Here is a 26225-nt window from a genome sequence, read left to right on the forward strand (position 1 = left end):
AAGCAGTGATTTTACTAAGTATTTGTCACAATATAACAGTTATCCAACAATTCTATCCTGAAAGATTGTTTCTTAGTCTGTTGCTCAACCATTGATAAATTGCCACATATGTCTATGATTAATTGCAATAACACCCCTCATCTAGTACTATTTCTATGCTAAATTGAGTAATCATAAATATGTGTGAAATAATAAATCAACAAAGATGAGGGGTGCCTGGGTGTCTCAGTCCATTAAGCATCCAACTTCAGCTCAAGTCATGATCTCACAGTTTGTGATTTCGAGCCCCATGTCAGGATGTATGCAGCCTGGAGCCTGCTTCAGATTCTGTGTCTCCTTCTCTGCCCTTTGCTTGCTCACACTCTGTCTTTTTCTCTGTCTCCCAAAAATAAATAAACATTAAAAACAAGCAAACTAGCAAAAAACAAAACAAAACAAAACAAAAACCAAGATGAATTGCTAGACAATACATAAACTAGACCTGTGGGAACAGCATTTTCTAGGGGAAACTCAATGATACCCAGGCAAGTCCTTCATTGCTCATCAGAGTTTAGAATAATGCTCAGGGATCTAGCAGGTACAAGATACCAAACTTGAAGAGAAATTTGGGGGCTATGGGATTTTTAGGCCTTGCAATTACAGGCGTAGAACTTGGCAGATGAGTCAACAGAATCCCCCCCACCCCCCATCCCTACCTTCTGCTGCCTAAGGCGCTCATCTATAGCTGGTTTTACCAAACATTTTCAGAAGTCCTCATGTGTATGTTGTCTGGCCACTCACATTTGTTGATCTGTCATTCTTGATCAAATTAATGCACACTTCCCATCACTATAACAAATAAACCCCAACATTTCAGTGAGTTAGCATATTAAAAAATATATTTCTCTCTTATCTAACAGAACAACCAATTTTTCCTATTATGCAGAGGGCTGTCTTCCATGAAGTAATTCAGAGAAATAGTTCCTTTCGGTGTATGGTTCTGGTCGATAGAGGTAAAAAAAAAGGAGGGGGCACAGAGCATGCATATAATTTTCTCCTTTGTGTTGGCCCCAAAGTGACACATATCACTTTGTCAAGAACTGTGAAAGGTCATAATTTACCTTACTTGGAAGCTGACAAGTTTCACTGCCTCAAAATCATGCAGAAGACATGAGACTCCTCACTCAGAAACAAAGGACAGTTTATTACTTACCCCAACAGCAGTAGCCAGAGTATCAACATATATTCTGTCCTCATTTCCATATGGTGACACCAAGAGGGCCAGATGTTACCTGCACACATAGTGGGTTATATTCCATAGGAGAGGAACCCTAAGTTTAGGGAATGTGAATCTTTATTAATGGGTAAGAAGCATGCTTGTTGTTTGCTCTGAGGGAGACATTATTCTTATTATACTAAGCAGTAAGTATACATAGGTCTGCCCCAGAGGGAGATATTATCTCTATGAACACATTCCTGAAGATAGTTAGGACAACATTCAGTGACTCTGCTTGTAAGACATGGAGACATAAGAGATCCATAGACAATTTTCTCCCCAAACTATCCATCCATCCTTTTGATACCATTTTGGTTTTTGATAGAGTTCCCTATTAGATTATGCTACTCCATTAGTTACTCTGAAAAATATGACAAAAGTCCTTCACTTTTCTTGTATGGCATTTAATTAAGGTTATTATCAATAGGACTCCAAGAAGCCAGATGTGGTCTACCTACAATATTAATCTCAAACATGCCCCTCGATGTCCTAACAGAACAAGTCTTATATACCAATAAGGTCTAACCTTACAAACCACATGGCTTTTTCAAGTCTCTTCATTAAAATTGCCCATGGCATTAATCCAGCAGGTTATGTTACCATACAGACTACTCTTGCTCTTAAGGATAAAATCTAAGGCAATCCTAGCCTATGGGTTGATGCTGACTTGAAAGCTTCCAAGGCCCAGATGACACTGTTGTAGGATTTTTTACCTCAATATCTGGGGGTGGTTGCTGGAAGCCGAGCTATCCCAGCCTGAGTGGCAAAGCCTGGGCTGTGGACGGATTGGTGACTGCAAGGTGGACCACCAACAGTGAAGTTTCTTGTCCTCCCGCTTTTAGGTAATTTGGCCTTCAAACTACCTGGGGTATTGTCTGTTGGGGAATTGCCCTTGACAGGCCCTCTGGGAAAAGAACCATTAGGTTCTTGTGCGGCCTTACGTTTAGCCCTTGCCATTCCCCATGGAGACTCCTCTACTTGCAAAAGGATAGCCTCGTGCAGTTGCCAGCAAAGGAGGCCAAAGAAGGAGAGACATATGGATCTGAAAGCCCCACTCCGGTAACTAAGGAGTGTATCTATGGACACTGGTCACTCTGACCCCTAGGTCCACTTGGCCCCCCGGAGGCATTCCAGATGATGATTGAACCTAGCCAGTTAAAGTACAGAATGGTTCATTGGTTCCTAGGTGCATTGTCTGTCTGAGAATGTATAAGGCGTGGGTTTCTTCTGAGAATGTATAAGGCCTCTTGGCCCCCTTCCAGGCACCTCGGACCCAGGAGAACACTTGTTCTTCAAAACCACGAATGGTTCAAGGAAGCAACTAAGAGGTCATGTCCCTGTAACTGTTCCACTTGAGGTGTCGAAAGATAAATGACCTTTCGTGAAAACAGCAAAGCAAATACTTTATAAATTATAGATAAACATAGATACATAATAAAAACAATAAAAGAAATTAATCAATAAGGAAAGGGCAGGAGGGAACGTTATGACAAAACAATCATGTTATTCCTTATTGGGTGATTATACAAAGGAACAATTTTAGAATTGGATAATGTTAGAAAAACATAGATGACGTATGTTACAAGGAAATCACTAGCATATATAATGCCACGTTTACTGCAATAAATTGGCCAGTTCAACACACTGCTGTTGTCTGTGTCCATTTTTATTTTAGTTTTAGTTTTTTATTTTAGTTTTTTATTTTGTAGTTTTTTATTTTAGTTTTTTTTATTTTAGCTTTTTATTTTAGTTTTTTATTTTTGTTTTAGTTTTGTTTTATTTTCACTTTTTCGCCAACGCCGTTCCTCCTTCGGGAACCCCTGGACCTGCTGGAGCTGGACTCCAGCAGGTTGTTTTCTCACCACTTTGAAAAAATGAAAAGGTGGACACAAAATGAGCAGCAGGCAAAAGTTTATTAGAGTATAAGATTAGAAAGTAAGAATTGTAGGAAAGCTCTCTTTACAGAGGGGACATTCGAAAGGAATGCCCACTGACAGTAGACAAGAGTCCTTGTTTCATAAGATTCTGGTTGCCCCCTTGTTCTTCCCCCTTGTTCCTTCTCAGGTTCTACCCTTATTAGCTGGATAACTCTAGGTGCTGGATTGTCCATTCCTGATTGGCTCGTTTCCATTGTATGAAGGGTAGTCTATGGCCGTGCGTTCCTTGTGGATTATAGGTTTTATGGTTTAGCTAGGTATTTTGACTGTCAAATTCCTAAGAGGAACCTGAGGGGGGTAGGTGGTGTCTGTTACATTCTTAAGAGGGACTTTATGCCTGAGGGGGTTTGCTGTAGTCAGACATTCCCAACATTGTTCCAAAATATGTGTCTTTCCCCACCCAGGGACCTCAGGTCCTAATCTTTCCTTCTGCCATTTTATCCTATCTTTTCCTATTATAGCACCATGCCAGAGAAGTAGGCACATATTTTGTATTACCTTTTCTAAATGGATGATTCCCTTTGTGGGAAATTGACCTAATTCATGAGGCAGTTACACTTCCAGGAAGTTCCCCCAAGTAAACAAAGTTAGCTACATTTGAGACAAATCTCAGTAGTTATTTTACAACTACCTGATCTAATGGCAATGTTCCCCAAAACACTTTGAATTTTTCTAATAATTACCATGAAAGTATAAGTAAACATATATCTGGGTTAAAGGCACATTAGTAACTAATTTTCATACAAGATGTATAGTCATAGGGCACAAATCATAGCCCTAGAATGAGAGAGTTGTTCGCAACTGTTGGGACCCGTCTCCCAGATGTGTCTACATCTTTCTGGGGGCCTGACTTGCAGGCCTTTCAACATGGCTTCCTAGCTTGCTAGTAAGCCTTAGGGTTTACTATTCATCTTGAATAATTTAGTCTAGTCATTGATTTTGGAAGGACTACCTGAGAACAATCAGTCAAACCTGTCCATGTCAATAGCCATATGCAGCCATCTATCTTATGGAATGAGTGAATTATAGATGTGGCAATGGGGGTTGAAAAAACATTTGCAGGTGATCACAGTTGCTTTTCATGGAAGATAGAGGAGTTAGAGCCATGCTCTGATGTTCCAGTAGAGTTATCAATGAGATTGATGATCAAATTGTGTTTGAGCCATTTAGTGATAAGTTGTACACCCAACAATCAATAAAATTAAAGTTGCTGGAAACTGTCTCTGAGAGAATATATTAGTTGGAGTTCTCCAAAGAGACAGACCCAAAACAGAAATGGGTATATAAGAAGAAATTTATTATGAGAAATTGACTTCTGTGATTATGGAGGCTGAGCTGTCCCTTGATGTGCCAAATGCAAGCAGGGAAGACAAGGAAACCTGGGATGTAGCTCCAGCCCAAGCCCAAAAGCCTAAGAACCAGGGAAAGCAATGGTGTAAGTTCCAGTCCTATATGGTGCTGATGAGAATCAAGAGCACTGATGTCTAAAGGCAGGAGACAGTAGATGTTTCAGTTCAAGCAGAGTGAGTAAACTTGCCCTTTATCTACCTTTTGTTCTCCTGGCCCTCAGTGGATTGGATGACGCACACTTCCAGTGGTGAGGGCAATCTTCTTTACTCAGTCTACTGATTCAAATGATAATCTCTTCCCGAGACACCCTGACAGACACACCCAAAAGAATGTTTTACCAACTATCTGAGCATCCTTTTCCCAGTCAGGTTGACACATAAAATTAACCAGCACAAAGCATATAATGGATCTTTTTTTCTTCCTTCCCATAAGGAGGACTCCTTGGGTAGTCAGAAAGACAAAAATATATACATATTGTCCTTCTGCTCCCTACATCTGGGGATCTAAGGTGTTTCTTCCCAAAGTACGGAGGCTTTTCTCTCTCCATCATCCCTGTATTATGTGTCTATTCTGTGTATCAAATTATTACACACTTAGCAGCTTAAAACGACTATCATTTATTATTTCACAATTTCTGTAGGTCATGAGTCTGGTCATGGCTTAATATGAGTTACTGAAATCCTCAAGTCATTGGCAGAATTTATTTATTTAGGCTGCCGTACTAAACTTTAGTTTCTTACTGGAGACTACCTCAGCAACTAGAGGCCATCCCCAGTTCTTGAAATCAATGTTCCTTGACACACGGTAGCTTGCTTCCTCAGGTCCAGTAGTACACAAATATCATAACGTACTCACAGCAGTGGTATACTGTTACCTTGGGCATATAAGGCTGTAAAGTAATCATGGGAGTAACATCACCTTCACTGTCATAGGTCATGCCCATAATCAGTGGAAACAGATTACACAAGGGAATGTACACATGGAGGAAAGAATTACAGAAAGCCACCCTATGGTCTGTACCCCATAGTCTGTACTCTCGTCTTCCAGTAATTCATGTCCCTACTACATACAATATATATTCATTGCCTCCCAAGGTTCTCAAGGGTGTCATTCATTCATCAAGCCCAACATCCAAAATCTCATCATCTAAATAAGGTTCTGATGCAGATGGGGTTCCTGGTTGTAATGTGTTAAATGGAGTTCTAGGGTACATTTCTTCTTCATGTGTGCACCTGCAAAACTAAAGACAAGCCATCAACACCTAGAACACCAATAGAAAATAGTGAGACTAACATAAGAACTATTGATAACTATAAGCTAAAATAATTTTTCTTCTTCCCATCTTAGTCCTTTGCTGAGACCCCATGTAATAGATTAACAAGAAGGGGGGGAAAAGTTTTATTATATGTATACCTCATGCATACATGAGAGGTACCCAGGAAAACTGACTAACTCCCTGAAATGTCCAACCAACCACCTTGAATATCATCTTCAGCTAAAGACAAAAAGAAAAATGTTGAGGGAAGGGGAGGCAATTCAAGGGAAAGTGATTAGAGAAAATGTTTGGTAAATAAAAGCTGCTGAGAGTTATTATCTGGGTTCAGGTTCCCTTTTTTAAATGTAAATTTCCCACGTAAATATAGCTACTCTTTATAAAAGGGTAACTTCTCCTCTGCTTTCAGAGTTTCTCCTGTGTCTGCAGTTTATCAAAATAATCAACTCAAACTAAAGCATATGTCAAAGAGCATTATTTGGGGGGTGGAATACACTTCAGCAGTCTTAGGCAGAAAGGAGGGCTAGTGGGGGGGTGCAAAGGGGTCACTGGTACAGCGGATCTGAAATGCAGGTGGACAAATGTTTGGCATTTCTTGATTAGTTTTCAGGATGTGAGCATAACAATCCATGTCATTCAGCTCCACTCTCTGGATTCCTCCTTTTTTATGGAAGGTAGCACACCTCTGAAGCTGAATAATTTTATCAGTCTGCTTCCTGCCAGTAGAATTTTGGAGATCTGACAACTGTCTTTTATTTTATACTTTCAGTTCAATGAGGAGTTTTTTTGTTTTTTGTTTTTTGTTTTTTGTTTTGTTTTGTTGTTGTTGTTGTTGTTGTTGTTTTTAGAAATAAACTGCTCAAAAACTTTGTAGGTCTCCCTTTGATTTCAATGCAGGTTAACTCCATTTGACAAAATTCACCTCTACAGATTTTTCCAAGTTAATCCTTTATCTGTCTTGGCTTCCTGCTGTGATAGATAAGGGTCAATGCCCTTAAGCCTCCTGGAGGCCCTGTGGTTTGATTAAGATGATCAATGAGGCACACCCTTAATCTCTTCAAAAGGCCCTTTGTGTGAACCAGTGCTCTAACTTTGTGGGTTTTTTTTTTCTTTTTTTTCTGAAGCTTTAGCAAAAGTTTATACAGCCTCCATTCTTGGCTTTTCTCCCTAAGCCAAGACTTCAGAAGTGATGTCTGAACTTTTGCATCTTTTGCCCTCTTAATATGGTGAGAATTTTCAAATTCATCAAGTTCTGATTCCTTTTTGTTTAACAATTTTATCCTCAATTTCTCTCTCTCTCCTGCATAAGCGGAGATGTCACTTTCATTACTTTGCTTGGAAATCTGTTTAGCTAAACAAGTTCTTCAGTTACAGTTCTGCTTTCTTCTGACATCAGAACACAGTTCTGCTAAGCTTTCTGCCACCGTATACATCAAGAGGTGGGAATCCTGGAAAGCCACCCTACGTCTGCTACAACCCCCAAGCTCTTTCCAGTTAGCTATAACCACATTTTATTTTCTCTCAATAATATCCTACTACACACAACACTTTTGTCTAGAAAATTCATATTTAAGAAGTACAAGGAAATTTTTATAAAACTTAGTGAAACCCATTACATCACCAAAAAGGTCACACATGGGCCATTGTAGAGGAACTCAGCAAACAGTAGACAGCTACTAAAAGAGTACACCAATCAGGCCAGACCTGAGTTATTGATAGGGGAAAGAGAGAAGTATCATACCTAGAAATGGTCAAGGCATATTCCTAAACTTTCAAAATAAGTCTACCAACCTCCATCATTTTCATCCTGATCATTGTCCAAGAAACACTCGAGAGGACATAATGCCTTTCTGGAGATAGCTGCATTCATTGAGAAATTTGCCTTTCTAAGGTATGTGGATGAGGAAAAGGTACAGGATGTTGAGTTAGAAAATATTTTGAGTCAATTTTTGAAAAGGTTATTCCAGTGTTCAGTAACACCAGATTCTTTGGATAGCAGTTCACTAAAAACCTTATCTATGAGCCCATTGTTGATTCTAGTTGGTGTTATCAGAAAACAGGCCCTTATCATGAATATTTATATGGGTGAACAAAGGAGTTTGAACAGCAACTACAGTTTGTTTCTATAGTTCACAATCCCAAAGAAGGATGTCTTTAATCTGTCAGTTTGCAATGTTTAAAATGTTATACCAAATAGTGAGACTATTTGCAACAGTTTAAGATTTAGAAAAAAATATGTTGTAAAAATTTACTAAAAAGTGTATTGGCCAGAGATGTGAGAAGAGCCTTTATTTCTACCTACTGAGTGGAATGACCACCAGTGTTTTTGTTTCTGCATAGTTAGGGCTGAGGTTGAATAGTCTAGTAACCCAGCGGATACCATTAGTGATCCAGGATTCGGCATTTAGGGAAATCTCTGCGAATTGTGGGTCCCATTGAGCTAGCAATTTCCTTTAGGCTGCAGAATGGGATATTATGTTTTCCCCAAAGGAACAGCTGCCACTTTTTAAATGTAAAACAGATTCCAATGAAAAAAGACTGGCTATATTGTAGAACATGCCATTTCTATTTAACAAGTAAGGCTTATTAGGTCCTTCCTACCTTTTTGATCAAGTTGTAGTTGAACCACCCTAAAATGAAAATATCAGATGGGAGATTCACAATGACTCCATAAATCAGGTATGTAGTTGAACATTTGCAAGTGGGGGAGGGACAGAGAGGGAGAAAGAATCCTAAGCAGGCTCTACACAGCACAGAGAACCAGAGTCCAATGCAGGGCTTGATCCCATGACTGTGAGATCATGACCTGAGCTGAAATCAAGAGCTGGACACTTAACCAACTGAGCCACTCACATGCCCCGGTATTCAATTTTGATAAAAGGCCAGTAGCAAACTAATAGCTGCTTGTCAAAGGGTCTGTGCCTGATAGTCATGTCAGGGATGTGATGAATCCAAAACCACATGTAGGAATTCTAGGACTGTCATAACAAAGTACCACAAACTAGGTGGCTTAGAACAACAGAAACTTATTGCCTCACAGCTCTAGAGGCTAGAAGTCTGAAGTCAAGATGTAGGCAGCGCTCTAGTACCCCTGAAGTCTCTAAAGAAAGTTCCTTCCATGCCTCTCCCTTCCTTCTGGTGGTTGTCAGGAGGACTTGGCATTCCTTGGTTTTCTGCTAGGTCACTCCAGTCTCAGCCTCCACCATTACAGGGCCTTCTTCCCTGTGTGTCTTGGGTCTTCATGTGGTCTCCTCTCTATGCATTTGTGCCCAAATGTACTTCTTCGAAGGACACCAGCCATTGGACTAAGACCACCTTAATTCTCTATGATCTCTTCTTAACTTGATTATACCTATGAAGACCCTATTTCCAAACAAGGTAACATTCACAAGTACTGGTAGTTAGAACTTCAACATATCTTTCGGGAGGATATGATTCAATCCACAACAAGTTCAAATTATCAAAATTGTTAGATACTAAAATTCAAAAAGTTTGGTTGGATTGCTGCTGGAAGCCGAGCTATCCCAGCCTAAGTGGCAGGGCCTGGGCTGTGGACGGATTGGTGACTGCAAGGCGGCCCACCGACAGTGAAGCTTCTTGTACTCCTGCTTTTAGGTAATTTGGCCTTAAAACTACCTGGGGTATTGTCTGTTGGGGAATTGCCCTCAGCAGGCCCCCTGGGGAAAGAACCATTAGGAAGAAAATAAGGTTCCGCAAGAAATTGTGCGGCCTTACGTTTAGCCCTTGCCATTCCCCATGGAGACTCCTCTACTTGCAGGAAGGATAGCCTCATGGCGTTTGCCAACAAAGGCGGCCAATGAAGGAGAGACATAATGATCCGAAAGCCCCACTCCGGTAACTAAGGAGTGTATCTATGGACACAGGTCACTCTGACCCCTAGGCCCACTTGGCCCCCCGGAGGCATTCCAGATGATGATTGAACCTAGTCGGTTAAAGTACAGAATGGTTCATTGGTTCCTAGGTGCATTGTCTGTCTGAGAATGTATAAGGCCTCTTGGCCCCCTTCCTGGCACCTCGGACCCAGGCGAACACTTTTGTTCTTCAAAACCACGAATGGTTCAAGGAAGCAACTAAGAGGTCATGTCCCTGTAACTGTTCCACTTGAGGTGTTGAGAGATAAATGACCTTTCATGAAAACAGCAAAGCAAATACTTTATAGATTATAGATAAACATACATAATAAAAACAATAAAAGAAATTAATCAATAAGGAAAGGGCAGGAGGGAACGTTATGACAAAACAATCATGTTATTCCTTAATGGGTGATTATACAAAGGAACAATTTTAGAATTGGGTAATGTTAGAGAAACATAGATGACGTATGTTACAAGGAAATCACTAGCATATATAATGCCACGTTTACTTCAATAAATCGGCCAGTTCAACACACTGCTGTTGTCTGTGCCCATTTTTATTTTAGTTTTAGTTTTTTATTGTAGTTTTTTATTTTGTAGTTTTTTGTTTTTGTTTTGTTTTATCTTCACCGACGCCATTGTTCCTTCAGGAACCCCTGGTTGCTGGAGGTGGTCTCTGGCAGATTGCAGTACCCCAAAAGTAGAAGCCTGACTCCTGTATCCTGACTCCTGGGAGCAGCCTGCTGCCACTACTGGGATGAGAAGTGAAGCATATAATATATCACTTCCTGCTATATGTTAGATGTAGGAGCAACCAAACTAGTACATTGAATTGGTCCAAAGGGCCTACCTACAAGGTCACATTAGCATCTCTCACCTACTATAAACCTTAGCCAAACTGCACTAGCTGTATTTGGGCACCTCTCTCACCATGGAAGTGAGTAGGTTATCTCTTTGGGTGCCTGATCCAATACAGTGATAAAGTTTTGAAACCCTCCCTATTCCAAAGCTCAAAGTGTATGTGGCCTTTGGTCCTTCTTGGGATCAGAAAGATCTTGGCTTTACCACTAGTCATCTTTATCCTTAAAGCAGATGAAACTGGAATAGAAAAGAAGTCCTGTGAGTGAAGAGGGAAAGAGTGGCTCCTCATTAGTGACCAAGGCACATTTGTTGTCAATTTCTGTTGTCAGTCACTCATGGCTCAACCAAATAAATTTTAATGGCTTTCAGTACACGTAAAGCTCCAAATTGTAGAGCAAGGTAGTCATTGCCAACATTATTTTGGCTCAGTAGCCACAATTACATTCCCTATCAGATGCGGCTGTGGAGATGTCCACTCCATCTTCCTGATAATATGTCTTCCTCTGCTTGCCCAGATAAGATTGAGAATGATCAAGGCACCATTTATACAGGCTGTTTCAAACATATTTCTCACTCCCCAGGCTCTAAACTTTCATTAACAAGCCGGGCAACTGCTACCATTATTCCCGCCAGCCTCCACCCCCGGCCCTCCCCTTCAACACTTGGGTGACAACACTCACTAGGTAGTCTTCTCATATCACTGATATTAGAACGCAGGGCCTTTGCCCTCCCTCTTCCAAAAATGCATGTCTCTGTCAGCATCCCATCCTCATAGCCAAAACCATCAAGAACTGTGAAGAGTTTGAGATTTTACCCTAGCTTGCCAGCTAACCTGTGAAGGGGACCAGAATATGCAACCCTAAAATATGCCACTTTCACATAAGGCTTATTTTGAGCTGAAGGCAATTGAAGAACAGACACAGGAAAAGCTCTAAAAACAGAGCATATTTTTTTTGTAAAGGAAATTTACATTTATAAAGTAAATTTAAATTTGTAAATGAGTCTTCTCCTGTACCAGAAAGAGGAGAACAAGTCTTATCATGGGGACACTTAATTATCTGAGATGACTAGATTCCTATTAGCCCAGACTCTGCACAACAAACCTTACTGAACAACCCTTGTTTACCATATGTTCCTAGTCACCTTTCATAATTTACTCCCTTCCCAATAGACTTCAACCCTCTTTTCCTTTTTCCTAGCTTCTTCCCCACACTTTGTCACCCTTTGGGATAGTGTATAAGTCACCAAATCAGGCTGCCTCCTTGAGTTATATTTCTTTGTGAACTCTGGTGTGCACATAAATTATTAAATCTCTTTTTTTCTCTTATTAATCTGTCTTTTATCATTTTGATCCAAGAGCCCCAGCCATTGAACATAGGCGGGTAGCTAAAGAGGTAAGTGTTTTGTTTTGCTTTGCTTTCTTTTTCTTTTCTTTTCTCTTTTCTTTTCTTTTCTTTTCTTTTCTTTTCCCTCTGCTACACCTACTTACCACAACTTCATGAATGCTTTCAGGAAACACAAGACTCTGAAGTCAGAGACAAAAGACAATTTATTAGTTACACCAATAGGAGCAGCCAGAGTATCAGTGTGTTTATTTTTGCCAGTTCCCAAGCCTCAGACCCTAAAAGGCAATATAAATAAAACCAGACACCTGAACACACAGTAGGTTACTTTACATTAGAGAATCTCTGAGCTTATAGAACTAGAATTTTTGGTAATATGCAGTAATTATACCTATCTTCTGCTTCAGAGAAAATATTTTTTTTATTTACATTTTTTTAATGTATATTTTTGAGAGAGAGAGAGAGAAAGAGAGAGCACGAGCAGGGGAGGGGCAGAGAGAGAGGGAGACATAGAATCCAAAGCAGGCTCCAGGCTCTGAGCTGTCAGCACAGAACCTACACAGGGCTCAAACTCACTAACCGTGAGATCATGACCTGAGCCGAAGTCAGATGCTTAACCAACTGAGCCACCCAGGCGCCCCTATTATTATTTCAGTACTAAAGAGTAAGTATGTGGAACCTATGGCCCTATGCTCCACAGGTGGACATAGGCTGTAAGCCTATGTGAGCTTCCAAGGCTGTAAGCAAGCCTGCCATTTTCTCCAGAAGGGGAAACTATTTCTATTTTTCAGGGTTGTTTACTGTGCAACCATCCTTGAAAATATAGCCCTAAACAAAATGTAGTCAATGCCTCTACCCACAAGACTCACAGATATGCAAGAGAAACATGAGTAACTGTCTCCTAGTACATTTTTACTCACATTTTATTGACAAGAACTGGTTCCCAGGCCTCATGGTTGAGAGTAGACCTGGGAATAATAGTGTCTGGCTGAATAGTTTCCTCCTAGTTGTAACCTATGGATTAAAACCATGAATTCTCTTTAACAGGTAGACTTTACTCCTTAAATCTCATAGTTAAATTATGGATTGTAAAATTTTATATAAAAGAAAATAAAAATCAATAAAATACAGTAAGCAGATTTGGGCTTTTAAGTCATTTTTCCAATGTGAAGAGATTTTCTCAAGGAACTTGGCAGGTGAAATGGTGCATTCAACTCCTAACCAATTAGCTTTCAGATTTTAAGTTTGAAAACTTGTTTGCAAAATCATGACAATCAATATTCCTACCTTTATATTCCCATTTTATTATTAATTTTTCATGATGTCATGTCATATATAGATAATATTGAGATACTATTATTTATCTTAAAACCATATGATGATAAACATAAATAACTTACTACATATTATTGCAATTCCAGTGTTTATTATTTAAAATAAATTAAAATTGATACATGAAGTCATGTGAACTACCAATCATACTCTAGAACATTAGCTTTTGCTATTTTTTTTCTATTTTTGGTGATGGACTCAAATTAATCCTGAGAGCCCCTTAAAACCAATTAAGTATGTCTGAATGGTTAGCAGGGCTAGCAAAACACCTACCTGAAATTAAAACTCATTAGCACCAGTTACAGACTGACCAATAAGCTATAGGCTGTCATCAACATTGAATATAATTGTAAAACAAAAAGGAAAATTAAACCTTATATGACCCTAAAATACACTCAGAGGTAAGGGAATATACCATGTCCAAAGCAACAAGAAATGAGGCCATCTTTCTCACCCCACCATTCAGAGGTGGGTAAGATTTAATTAACATTCCATACACAGAAGTCAGTGTGACGTAGGTAATAATATTGCCTTTGGAGTCAGATAGGCATGGGGCTGAGTCAGATCTGCTCTCTACTGTCTGACCATAAACAAGTTACCTAGCCTCTCTCTTAAAAAAAGCAAAATTTAACTGAGTAAATTTCAAAGATCTTATTTACTTTATTCAATGATACATACACGAATCATGCAGCATGCAGTCTAGCTGAGAAAGAAGCTCCAGGGATCTGTACAAAATGAAAACCTTTTATAGGCAGAAGGGAGCAGGAGCAAGGAAGTTAGACTAGGCAAAAAAAGTGGGCTGCTTATTGCAAGGTTACTTTTCCTTGGAGGATGGCAGGTGTCTTCCAGGCAGATTATCTAACTAGCGCTGATCAGGCAACTCTTGATTGACTGATTTAAGATTCCATTACAACCAAAACTGCAATTAAGTAGCAGTTTGTGATGTGGAACAGAAACTAAGCAACTCCATTTTGGGATCTGTTGTCTTGCTTTTAACTTCTCTAAGTTGCAGTTGCCTCTTCTATATTATGGAAATAATATAGGTGACTCCCTTGTGGGTTCTTGACAGAATTACATACAGTATGTGAAATTTTAACTCAGTGCCTGGAACATAGTACACACATAGTTAATGACTGCCCTTATTTTTATAGCTTATCCAGTATATGTTAAGATTATGATGCTTCCCACCATGATGTAAATGTCCTAATTTTATAATAGCTAATTTTATACGTTAGACATATTTCATATGTATTTGAAATAAGCCTTAAAAAGTATAGATTTCTTAGTTTTTAAAAACATCTTGGAGAAAAAATTTAGTCAGTCATACAGGGCAGTGTGGATTAGACTCCCGGAATTCAAAGACAACTCTAATCTAGGCATCCCACATGAAGATTCATGCAAACAAACAAAAAACACCGGGAGAACATGAGAACATACTATTCATACTATGTAAGTTAGCTTAGACTGCTGTAACAAAATACCATAGACTAGGTAACCTAAACAACAGACACTTATTTCTCACAATTCTAAAGGCTGGGAGGTCCAAGATCAAGGTTCTGGCATATTCAGTTCCTGTTGAGTGCCCTTTTCCTGGCTTGTAAGATGGCCACCTTCTTGCCGTATCTTTACCTGTCTGAAACAGAGCTCTGGTCCCTCTCTTCTTATAAGGGCACTAATCCTGCATGGGAGCCCATACTCTTGTCTTCATCTAAACCTAATTGCCTCCTAAAAACCCCACCTCCAAAACCACCATACTGTGGGTTAGGACTTCAGCATATGAATTTTGGTTGAGGCATAGGGGATATAAACATCCAGTCCAAACATACACTCTTGTAACTTATGGTATCTATTTTACTAATTGTCATGGATATTTTTTCTTGTTGATAAATGTTCTCTGAAAACATGAAAAAAAAATTCTGGAAAAAAGACTTGGTCAGGGAGTAGGGTAAATATCTGGAAGTATATAGTCAAGTTTGTTGTAGAGGGAGGCATGGGTTGGAGCTCCATTTTAAGTGGTTTGAGGCAATTTAAATGATTTGAAGTTTATGATCAAGTTGCTTTCACAAGAAACAGCACTGGGAGCCAAGATCAAGGGGTTCAGGTAAAAAGTTTACCAAATAGGCAGAAAACCTACTGAGTAGCTTAGGGACAGCACATTTTTAGGCCAAATTTATCTCAAACACAGGTTATGGGAAGGGTAGACTTTTACCAGCAATGGTCCATTAAGGGATAAGAGACCCTGGCTAGCTGCCATGAAGTGTCCTGACTAGTTTGGGGTTTGGATATGTTGAAATCTCCACTTGAGGCAAATCGTCTCCAGTAAATGGTACTCTTAACTGTGAAAATGTGGTTTTCCCAACATCCAACTCCAGGAGCAAGGCACACAGATTATGTTTTCCAGTTTGTGTTTCATGTTTCTCTTCAGATCCATCACTTTCTTTTGATTGAAAACAAAACAAAACAAAAAAACCGTAATACTTCTTTCAGTTTGTTAAGGAAGCAGCTGTTACTGTAAATGACAATACATCACAATCCTCAGACTACAACAGCTCTGAAATATTATATGATCATTTATTTACATTTATATTGTGACTATACCTATTGTCCTAAAAGATGTACTAATACACATAAAGAGTCATTTACTTATTTCTTTTCATATTTATATTGCTTTGTCCTCACATTCATAATATTATGCTACTATATTTTCTCTAGAATTTGATATCATTCATATATTAATATCATACTAAAGGCTTTGAGGAAACAAGTTTAAAGATTTATATTTATATAAATATATAGATATATATATTTATATATGTGAGTATACCTGAGAGGAAAGAAAATAAATATTTAAGTATTTATTACATATATGATTTATGAGATCTTTTTGAATAAGAAATATTACTTTATAGGTCCTGGTTTATAGATTTGTAAATTTCTTATTTTCTGTATCTAGAAAAACCTATTCTTGCAGACAGTTTTACAAGAATAAGAAGCACATAATATCATAAATTCAATAATAACGGCAATATGTACCTGTATTATTACCCAGAGCAACACTGGGAGAGAGAAAATGGCTGAAAAATAAAGGGCCTCGTCTTTGGCTTTGACCCTCAAATCTCATCTTTAATTTGAGAAATGCCCTATAACTCCTCTAAATTGAATTCCTCTTGGATAGGTGTCAAGGTTTAACAATAACTTTTATTTTTAATGTTCATTTATAAAGATAAAATATAATCTTATTTGAAATTGGTTTAAGGGTTTGCCAGCCTCTAAGTGTTCTAAGAAGATACACAATTTTAACACAACCTAGATGCAGGGTAGAGAACTTGGATGAAACATATGGTTCAGTATGATGGGATCCTAAGCCTTAAAAGTAATGCATGAACTTCAAAGAATGTTGAAGTCATTATCTATAGCGAGAAATGGTAGATCATACTAACTGCATTAAAGTCATTTGAGATGGAATATCTTCTGTATGTTACAAATTATAGTCATACACATGAAAACTCCTTGTATCATTACTCACCACAGGTATTTAAGCAAAGTAAGGAAAAACCCAAAAGGCAAGAGTAATGGCCAATATGAACCTACTCTGCATTTATTTTTGAGTCTGTGACCAAGCTGAAACTCCTTTCTCACAAGTATGGAAAACTGGTATATAGAACACGAGTAACCACCAACAGTCCATCGTTTAGAACAAAAGACAACAAGAGCAATGCCAAGGCTGAGTTTGGATTATTATACATTTCCCTTTATGCTGCAGAAAAGTTAAGACAATCAAGTGTTTGTATATTCTTTTCACTGGGGGAAAATTATGTAGCATGATTGGGATATGAACATTTGGAAAGGTGGGTGACTAAGATTTTCCACAAGTTTTTCCTACATTGACTACTGGAGAACTTGGCTTTGAACTCAAAGTGCAGAGTAAACAATTAACTATTCTAAATATTTATATTCTTTTTTTCCAAATTTATATGAGGAGAGAGAGAGAAAAGAAAACAAGTACTTGCTTCAGATTACTGTGTTTTCTTGTATACAGACAGTCCTTGGATCTAGGTGGTGATTTTTTTGTTTGTTTGTTTGTTTGTCTCCTAATTTCTTTCCTAAAGGAGCAAATAAGATTAGTTACTTGCAAAAGGAAACCTTTGTTTCTTAGGCTTCTTTAGTCTAACAATAAGAGAAGATAAAAAGTCCACAAAGTAAAATTTCTCTGGCACTGCTTGTTCCTATTTATTCTTCAGGAAATCCGTTCTCCCTCAATTTCTTCTTAGATAATTTTCAGAGGTTCCTGGAAGTGTCAATCCTCCAAGACGTTAGTTGTCTCCATGACTACTACATGGTTTTTATCATTTTTCCTTTCTTCTTTTGCTCCCTGAATATCCCAGTTATTGCTACCCCTAAAATGTCAGCTATGCTATCAGTACCCACTAGAGACACAACTCCATCTGCTGTTGCCAGATTCAAACATCTGCCCTGGGGGCTGACCTTGGTGCTCAGGTCTACACCAATTATTACTGACTGCTGATGTTGAGGACCCCACTGACTAGGCCAGGGATGCTGCCAAATTTGCCATCCTGTCTCCATCAATCAGCACAAATGTCATCTCTGACTTGTGTTCTCAAATTTTTAAGATCTCACATTATAGAAAAACAACTATTTCCCTTTTCTCTGTCTCTCCGGCTGTCTGTCTCCTCTCATCGTCTCTCACTCTCTGTATTTTTCACTGCCTTTTGTTTTTGAACAAAATTTAATCCTTTTGTTCTAGACAATACTTAAATATTAGGAAAGCTAAAATTTTAAAACTCAAAATACGTTGGCTGAGTTTTCTATACGTTACCTTTACAGAATGGTTCTGATTTTATTTTTCCAAGAGCCGTTGCCCCGGAGGAAGGAAGAGCAGCCTAGAATAGTCTCTGGGGTTTGTAGTGTCTTCTCAGGCCACGTGTCAAGTAGCAGAGCAAAGAACAGAAGTGAAGAAGCAAGTGTCCCTTCCCCTCTCCTCTTGCTTGCTACCCGGCCTTTTTTTGAAACATTTCTGAATAACACATGAAAAATTAGATTTGAATATAAAAAGCTAGATGACTACCCCAATTCAGAACTGTGTTTCATTAGAGGAACCCAGGCACAGACAGGACATGAATTGCCCCTTATCTACAAAGACATTGTGACAGAGGTCAAAGTTGCACAAAAAGTCATTTGCAATCATTTGGAGTCTCTGAGCAAAGGCATAGCTAAGCATCAACTCTGTAAATTGAGGGGATTTGACCAGATGGTCTGTCACATGGCATCTAGTTGAGAAGGCTAGGTTTTTAAAAAATGTATGTATTTATGTAATTGTTTTTAATGTTTATTTATTTTTGAGAGAGAGAGAGAGAGAGAGAGAGAGAGAGAGCTGGGAAGGAGCAAAGAGAGAGAGGGAGACACAGAATCTGAAACAGGCTCCAGGCTCACAGAGCCTGATGCAAGGCTTGGGACTGGTGAGATCATGACCTAGGCGGAAGTCAAACATTTAACTGACTGAGCCCCCCAGGTGTCCTTGGGGAGGCTAGCTTTTAAGCTCAACTCCTTCAGGCTGGGAGGTCTCACCTTCTCTGCTAAGGCAGATGCTGGAGGGAAGGTCTATCATACTGTGGCACAAAACTTCTGCTATAAAAAAGAACTATGTTGAGAGTAAAGTAGATCAATAGAGTGAAAAGTTTTACCATACTTGTGGGGTAAACTAATATTCAACAGTTTAGCATTTATGTATGCTATAAAACTGTGGCAAATTACAATCTTAAACAAATAAACCAAACACAGTCCTAAGGGGATGTTAAATTTGCCTAAGCCCAGTGAATTACTAAATCCTGAGAGCCTATAATCTGCTTGTCCATTAGACAGTTTCTTCCCGGTCACCTGGACAAAGATATTTCTTGTTTCCTGGAGGCTCTGAAACACCTTTTTAAAACAGGCATTAAGACATTAAGACTCAAGGATTTTCAACCATAATGTTACGAAGCCTCATTTTTACAGAATATAAAACACTCTGTTTCTTCCACTTCTAATAGCTTCCTCTAAATTGTCTTCCTGCAGCATTTCCGGATTGCGGGACACAGGGTGCTTAATCGTGCTCACTCCTTGCTGAACGCCTTACAACAGTGAGGAGCTTCAAGCCTTGCACTTCTGGCATTCCGCTTATTTTAGGGATCCAGGTGATCTGTAATTTGATACCAAGATGAAGATCTTCTTCTGTCTTGGTTATTTGGGGTGTTGCTGTAAACTCCTCTCTCTCTTTTATTTTTTTTATTTTTTTTTTTAATTTTTTTTTCAACGTTTTTTATTTATTTTTGGGACAGAGAGAGACAGAGCATGAACGGGGGAGGGTCAGAGAGAGAGGGAGACACAGAATCGGAAACAGGCTCCAGGCTCCGAGCCATCAGCCCAGAGCCTGACGCGGGGCTCGAACTCACGGACCGCGAGATCGTGACCTGGCTGAAGTCGGACACTTAACCGACTGCGCCACCCAGGCGCCCCCTCTCTCTCTTTTAAAGAAAGACAAGACTTTTCAGATTCCATCTTACGCCCGGCTCTTCTATTGATGTTATATCTGTTTCAGCAAACAAAGAGTCAGAGGTAACTCCTGTGATTCTGTTTGGGTCTTACAAATTACGAAGAACAACTTCTTGGCAACTCTTATATCCGTGTTGCCCCATTTCGAATGGCCTTTTCTTACAGCTCAGTAACATCAAAGGTGCTTTTACTTGGCGACAACTTTGCTGTGCAGATTCAGAATTTAGGAAAATTTTCAGCCTTAGGAAAACTAGGCAATATGATAAATATTTCATTAGAACGTACACCCCTTCAATGAGGTGCAGACACTCTGTTGGAGTGTAGTTAATTTTTTTTGGACAGTGCAAGTGGTGCATTCTTTTCTTCATGTTTTTCCATACTCTTCCAGAATGAAATATTCATTTCCTCTATTTTTCTTTTTGTTTCAACTTCCATAGGAGGCCATTTATAGATATTCCCCTTAGATTTCTGCCATTCATCCAGGTGTTTCCTTTGATCCTCTGCTGTGATCTTCTTCTTAATATTTGGATTAATTTGGGTCCCATTTGGGACTCTTCTTCCATTTATGGTTTTGTTACCAGCTTGAGTTTTGGGAGCTGTCTTATTGAGAAAACGGTTCTGGGGAAGAATCTTTTTCAACTTGGAGTCCAAAGTCTGTGCTTTTTGTTGATAGCCACTGCTGCATTTATTCCCACTGGTTCCATTTGCTCTTATGTTAGGGGTGCTTGGAATGACTGAATTGAAACTGCCAACTGTCAAATTAGAACTTTGGTTTATGGCTTTTGACTTTTGCAGTTCACGTGATGTCTGAGGTCTAAAACAAGGTTGAGTGGATTTCTGATTTTGCTTGATTTTAGATGTCTGCTGGTATAGCCTCCCAGAAACACACTGGGGCATGTCCAGGGTTTGGTTTGTTTTACTTTCTTCGCAGTAATAGTGTGTGATTATAACTTAGCTTCATTTGGTTTTTCATATTTATCTCTATTAATCTTTATATCCTTTATGTCTTCGACCACTGGTTTCTTTGATGCTCGAGTCCTACTAAGGGTCTGAACATAGTGAGAGGAAACTGTCTTTGGGAGTTTTTCCCCTGGTCTTGCAAGATTTGTTCCTCTAGAGAGTTGCTGTGACTGTACGGGTGGGATCCTAATTTGAGTTTCTCCAACAAATTGTTTACTAGCTCTGTCTTTCAAAACAGCACCATTCCCTGAACTTTTGCCCAAGGCTTGTTTAGGAGCCAAACTGCTCTTGGTTTGACTATGAGCTAGTCTTTGGCTTAGCTATTTATTGTCCATAATTTAGAATTTGGTTTCCTCTCAGAGTATGGCAAGGTTTGGGGCAAGTTCTTTCTGTTAATCTCTTCTAGAAAGCTATCCAAGGTTTCATTTTCAACATGGTTATTGTCCACAAGGTCTGCACGTTTAGCGTTTCCTCCATCTGCTACCTGCTGCTTTGCAGTTTTCTTTTCTTGTATATTAAGTGATCCCATGGTTTTTCTAGAGAGTTCTCCAGTAGTGGATGATCCAGCTTCATGCTGTTGTTGACTATTGCTAGAAGGCTAACAGTTTGAGGTAGAAGAAACACAGCCTGAAGTCAGCCTTTTGCCCAGAAGTTTTGGTGGCTCCAACGTTGGCTTCTGCGATCTTGTGATATTATCAGGTTTAGGCTGGAGTTTAATGCTGATGGGTTTTGTAGCTTTGATAGGCAAAGCAAGATGTTTGCTAACATCCTTTTTGATATAATAGATTTAGAAGGTGGAGGATTCAGACAATTACCCTTTGCATTTAGATAAGTAAGGCTTGGTGGTTGGTGCTTCAGTTTTCCCTTGGCTGCCAGGTACCCTGGAGCTTTCTCTGCCTGTGGACAGCCCTGGTAGCAACATGACATCTCAGTGACAGTTTTTCTTCCTGTATTTTTAACTGTTTTGTATTTGTGTCTTAAGACACAGAGAAGTCAAAGGGGTATTTACCTCTTGGACCTTGTCTTAGGAAAGGAAAGATAGAACATAAGTATGTCCATAAATAATCATTACCTATTAAGTAAAAGAAAAATGGGTGATGTGACAGAAAATAACAGGTATGTGGCTGCTTTAAATATGTCAGGGAAACCTTTTGGGGATTATTTAACCTGAAAAGAAAAGCTAACCATGCAGAGCATTTAATATTCCATTTAGAGACCAGAGCAAATTTATTTTCTTTAGGCAAGAGAGAGCTAAGTATATTAAGGAACTGAAACGAAGCTAATTTATCATTTAATTTATATGACTTGACTCTACTTTTATTTACTTTTTTCTTCGTATTCACTTATACGTGTACATAGACCCTACTGTTTTCTTAAATGCCTTAAATATGCCTGTATTAAAATGAATACAGTTTAGGCTCAAGTGAGATCCTCTCTGTAGATGAAAATATGCAGTAGTTTAAAAGGCCAAGAGACCCCCAAAGCTGTGAAAAACCCCAAAATCTAAGGTCATGTTAGGCCTTTCAAATGAAACTATAAGAAGCTCGACGTTTGTGGTCCAGCAGGGAAGAAGCTTAGAAGTTGCCACTTCATTTCAACAAGAAGCAATAAGCTGAACAAGCTGAAAAACTAATAGCTTTTCTTAGGTCTGTAAGACAGAAGGGCTGTCACAGAGCAAACCAATGCCCCCCAACTTGGAGAAACCAATAGGCAAATATGAAGAATCGCAGCTTACTAGAGCAGAAACCCATGAGCAGAAATCATCCCAGGGAAGGGAATCCTGAACTGTAAATGATGAACTGCCGAAGGCTCTGCGTTAGTAAGTCTGAGAGATAAAAACTTCAGGGGACCTAGAATCAGAAAAGGGGCCCCATGCTTTTCTGAGTTTTATCTCCTGGAGCTCTACCAGGTTATCACAGTGAATATTAGAAAAATCCCTTTCTGCTTACAGTAGGGGAGGGGAAAAGAACCATTTTGAAATACACCACAGCATTCTGTTCTTAATAGTATCTGCCGTAGGAGAAATTATTTAAGCATAGCCTAAACCGCTGTGGTTTTACCAGAGTCTAAATGACCCAAGGGAAGAGAAATATCCAACTCTAGCCCATTCTAGCTATCCTACACAGCTTAAGGAGTGAAAAAAATGGGGAGGTACTTGTGAAGATCACATTCCAGAGGCACAGACTCATTAAAAGACTGAGACCTAATCATAGAACAATGGAATGCTTGCCTGAGCAAGGATACCTCACCACCTTTACTGAAGGTCTATTTATCATTGTTCCATTATTGCCACTCAATTCAATAGTATTGGATTGGAGACTTCAACACACCTTTATCAGAACAAGATAGATTTGAGGCACCTGGATGGTTCAGTAAGTTGAGTGTCTGGCTCTTGATTTCGGCTCAGGTCATGATCCCAGGGTCATGGGATCCAGCCCCACATGGGCTTCATACTGAGTATGGAGCCTGCTGAAGAGTTTCTCTGTATCTCTCTCTCTCTCTCCCTCTGCCTGCTTCCTAGCTCATGCTCTCTCTCTCTCTCTCTCTCTCTCTCTCAAAACAAAACAAAACAAAACAAAACAAAACAAATGGGTAGATTCAGCAGGAAGAAAATCAGTAAGGACATAACTGAACTCAACACCATCATAAGTCAACTGGATATATAATGTACATCTATAGATTACTTCATCCAACATCAGCAGAATATGCATTCTTCTCAAATTCACATGAAGCAATCCCCAAGATAGAACAAATTCTGGCCCATAAAACACATCTTAACAAATTTAAAATGATAGAAATTATGCAATGTCTGTTCCCATATCCCAAAGGAGTTAAACTAGAAACCAATAACAAAAAGATAGCTAGAAAATCCCAAAATCCATGGCGATTAAACAGTATACTTTTAAATAGCACACAGGCCAGAAAAGAAACCTCAAGAGAAATTTAAATATTTTGAACTACATAAAATAAAAACGCAATTTATCAAAATTTGTGGGTTGCAGCAAAAGTAGTACTTACAAGGAAAATGACAACGTTGGATGAATATATTAGAAAAGAAGCAATATCTAAAATTAGTTATCTAAGCTTTCACTTTAGGAAGGAAGAATACATTAAATCCCAAGTAAGCAAAACAAAAGTAATAATAAAAATTAGAGCAGAAATCAATGAAATTGAAATAGCAGGTGAAGGAGTAAATAAACTATGTGTAGTACATCTAGACAATGGAATATTATTGAGTGCTAAAAAGAAATGAGCTACTAAGCCATGAAGGAAACTTAAATGTATTTTACTGAGTGAAAAAGGCAAATCTGAAAAGGCTACAAACTGCATGATTCTAACTATTTGATATTCTAGAAAAGGCAAAACTATGGAGACAGTAAAAAGATCAGCAGTTGTCATAGATTAGTCAGGGAGGGATAGAGATGAATAGGTAGAGCACAGAATATTTTTAGGGCAGCAAAACTATTCTGTAAGATACTGTAAATGTGGATACGTGCACTTATGCATTTGTCTAAACCATAGAATGTAGAACACCCAGGGTGAATCTTAATGTAAACGATGGACTTTGGGTGATAATAATGTCCAAATGTAGTCTCATCAATTGTAACAAATGTACCAAACTGAAGATGTTGATAATGGGGAAGGCCATGCATGTGTAGGGCCAGGGGGCATACAAGCAGTCTTTCTTTCTTCTGCTCAATTTTGCTACGAACCTAAAGTCGTTCTAAAAAATAGTCTATAGAATTAAAAAATATATATAACTGTCAGCATTTATGTTGCTAGACATCAAATTAATTTAAGTAATCAAGATCAATGTATGACAACAAATCTGAAAAACATTATGTTAATGAAAGAGTCACTCAAGCCCACATATTGTATGATTCTATTTATATGAAATGTTCAGAATAGAGCATTCAATAGAGACAGAAAGTAATTTAGCAGTTCCCAGGGGCTGGATACAGGGGGAAATGGGACATGACTGTTAATGGATTTTTTTTCATAATTAAAATATTCTAAAATCAGACGCTGATTATGGCCGCATAGTTATATGAATATACTTAAAAACCACTGAAATGGGCATTTTTAAAGGATGAATTTTTATGGTACAAATGGAAATTGTATCTCAAAAGAAGCTGTTATTTTACAAGTTAAACTATACATGTCTTCAAACATTAAAATGTTGCTTTATAAGTGGATAAAATCAAACAGTAACAGAGTTACAAATTTCTCAGATAATAACAAGGGAATTTCCAAAAGGAACTCTAAAAAAGTCAGGCTTTTTTGAAGGAATTACAGGGCAAAAGAAAATGTGTAAAACAAATTATAATGTTTATTTTATAGATGAGTAACTAAAGCTAAGTAAGAACAAGGACCTGGGCCAAGGTAACAAGGAAAAGAAACATCGGTGCTGGTACCTGAATTCTGGCCAATTACATCGAATGCTAAAAATGTTTTTCTGCTCTTGAAGTTTCCTTAAAATTCTGATGTCTTAGCAAATAAATATCTTTCTCACATTAAATCATATTTCTAGGACACAAATAAAAAATCTATAAGGTGTTAAAAAATTCATACTTTTAAAATATTTACACTTCTAACATTTCTCCTTCAGGGCAGAAGAAAGGGAAAATGCATATTAAATACTCCAGATAGTTAAAATTTCAAAAACATTCAGAACATGGCTAATAAAAATGCTTTGCAAACCAACTGAATTCTAACCATTATGACCACAGATTTGAAACTGCTACTATGAAACATTTGTGTGCATATGTGATGTTAAAGCCCTGTCTCATTTGTTTGGGCACCTAATTCAGAAACATCTCTTTCAATAGTATCGATTTACTGTGGAAAATAGATTATTGTATGAAAATAAGCCATTCACCAGTCTGTCACTATCAAATGAAGGCAAGTCAATCTCTCTGGATAAAAATTCCATGTCACCAAAAAAGATGCTACATCAATTTTTATTAAAAATATACATTTTGGGATGCCTTGGTGGTCCAGTTGGTTAAGCACGTGACTCGGTTTTGGCTCAGGTCATGATCTCCTGGTTCGTGATTCAACCCCCTGTGGGACTATGTGTTGGCGATGCGGAGCCTGCTTGGGATTCTCTCTTTGTCCGTCCCTGACTCTCTCTCTCAAAATAAATAAGCATTTAAAAAAATATACGTTCTGTTTATTCATTCATTCTAAATATTCATTTGGCCTATCAATGTCAGGTACTTTAGTAAGTTCTAAGGTTGTGATATAGACCAACGTAAGATATCTTTAAAGGAGTTCCCAGTTTAGTTGAAGAAACAGGCATGTAAATAGAAATTTGAAATACTTATGATAATTTGAAGGTTGATATAAGCATATAGTATAGAGGATTGATAAATCTATTGAATGGGTAGATGAGCTGCAGAGTCAAAATAAAATTTCTCAACTAGAAAGTTAAGAGCGTCTTTTTCAAAATAAAATATGTGTGACAATTATGAAAGCTGCAACTGTTCC

General features: G+C 38.5%; 1 pseudogene; it reads right to left on the reverse strand.

Moving 5' to 3' along the window:
- Positions 1–19187: 19187 nt before the first annotated feature.
- On the reverse strand, positions 19188–21662 carry LOC102970214 (annotated as a pseudogene).
- Positions 21663–26225: the final 4563 nt, after the last annotated feature.

This window comes from Panthera tigris, chromosome B1, assembly GCF_018350195.1.
Source record: "Panthera tigris isolate Pti1 chromosome B1, P.tigris_Pti1_mat1.1, whole genome shotgun sequence".
In the NCBI taxonomy this organism is placed as follows: Eukaryota; Metazoa; Chordata; class Mammalia; order Carnivora; family Felidae; genus Panthera; species Panthera tigris.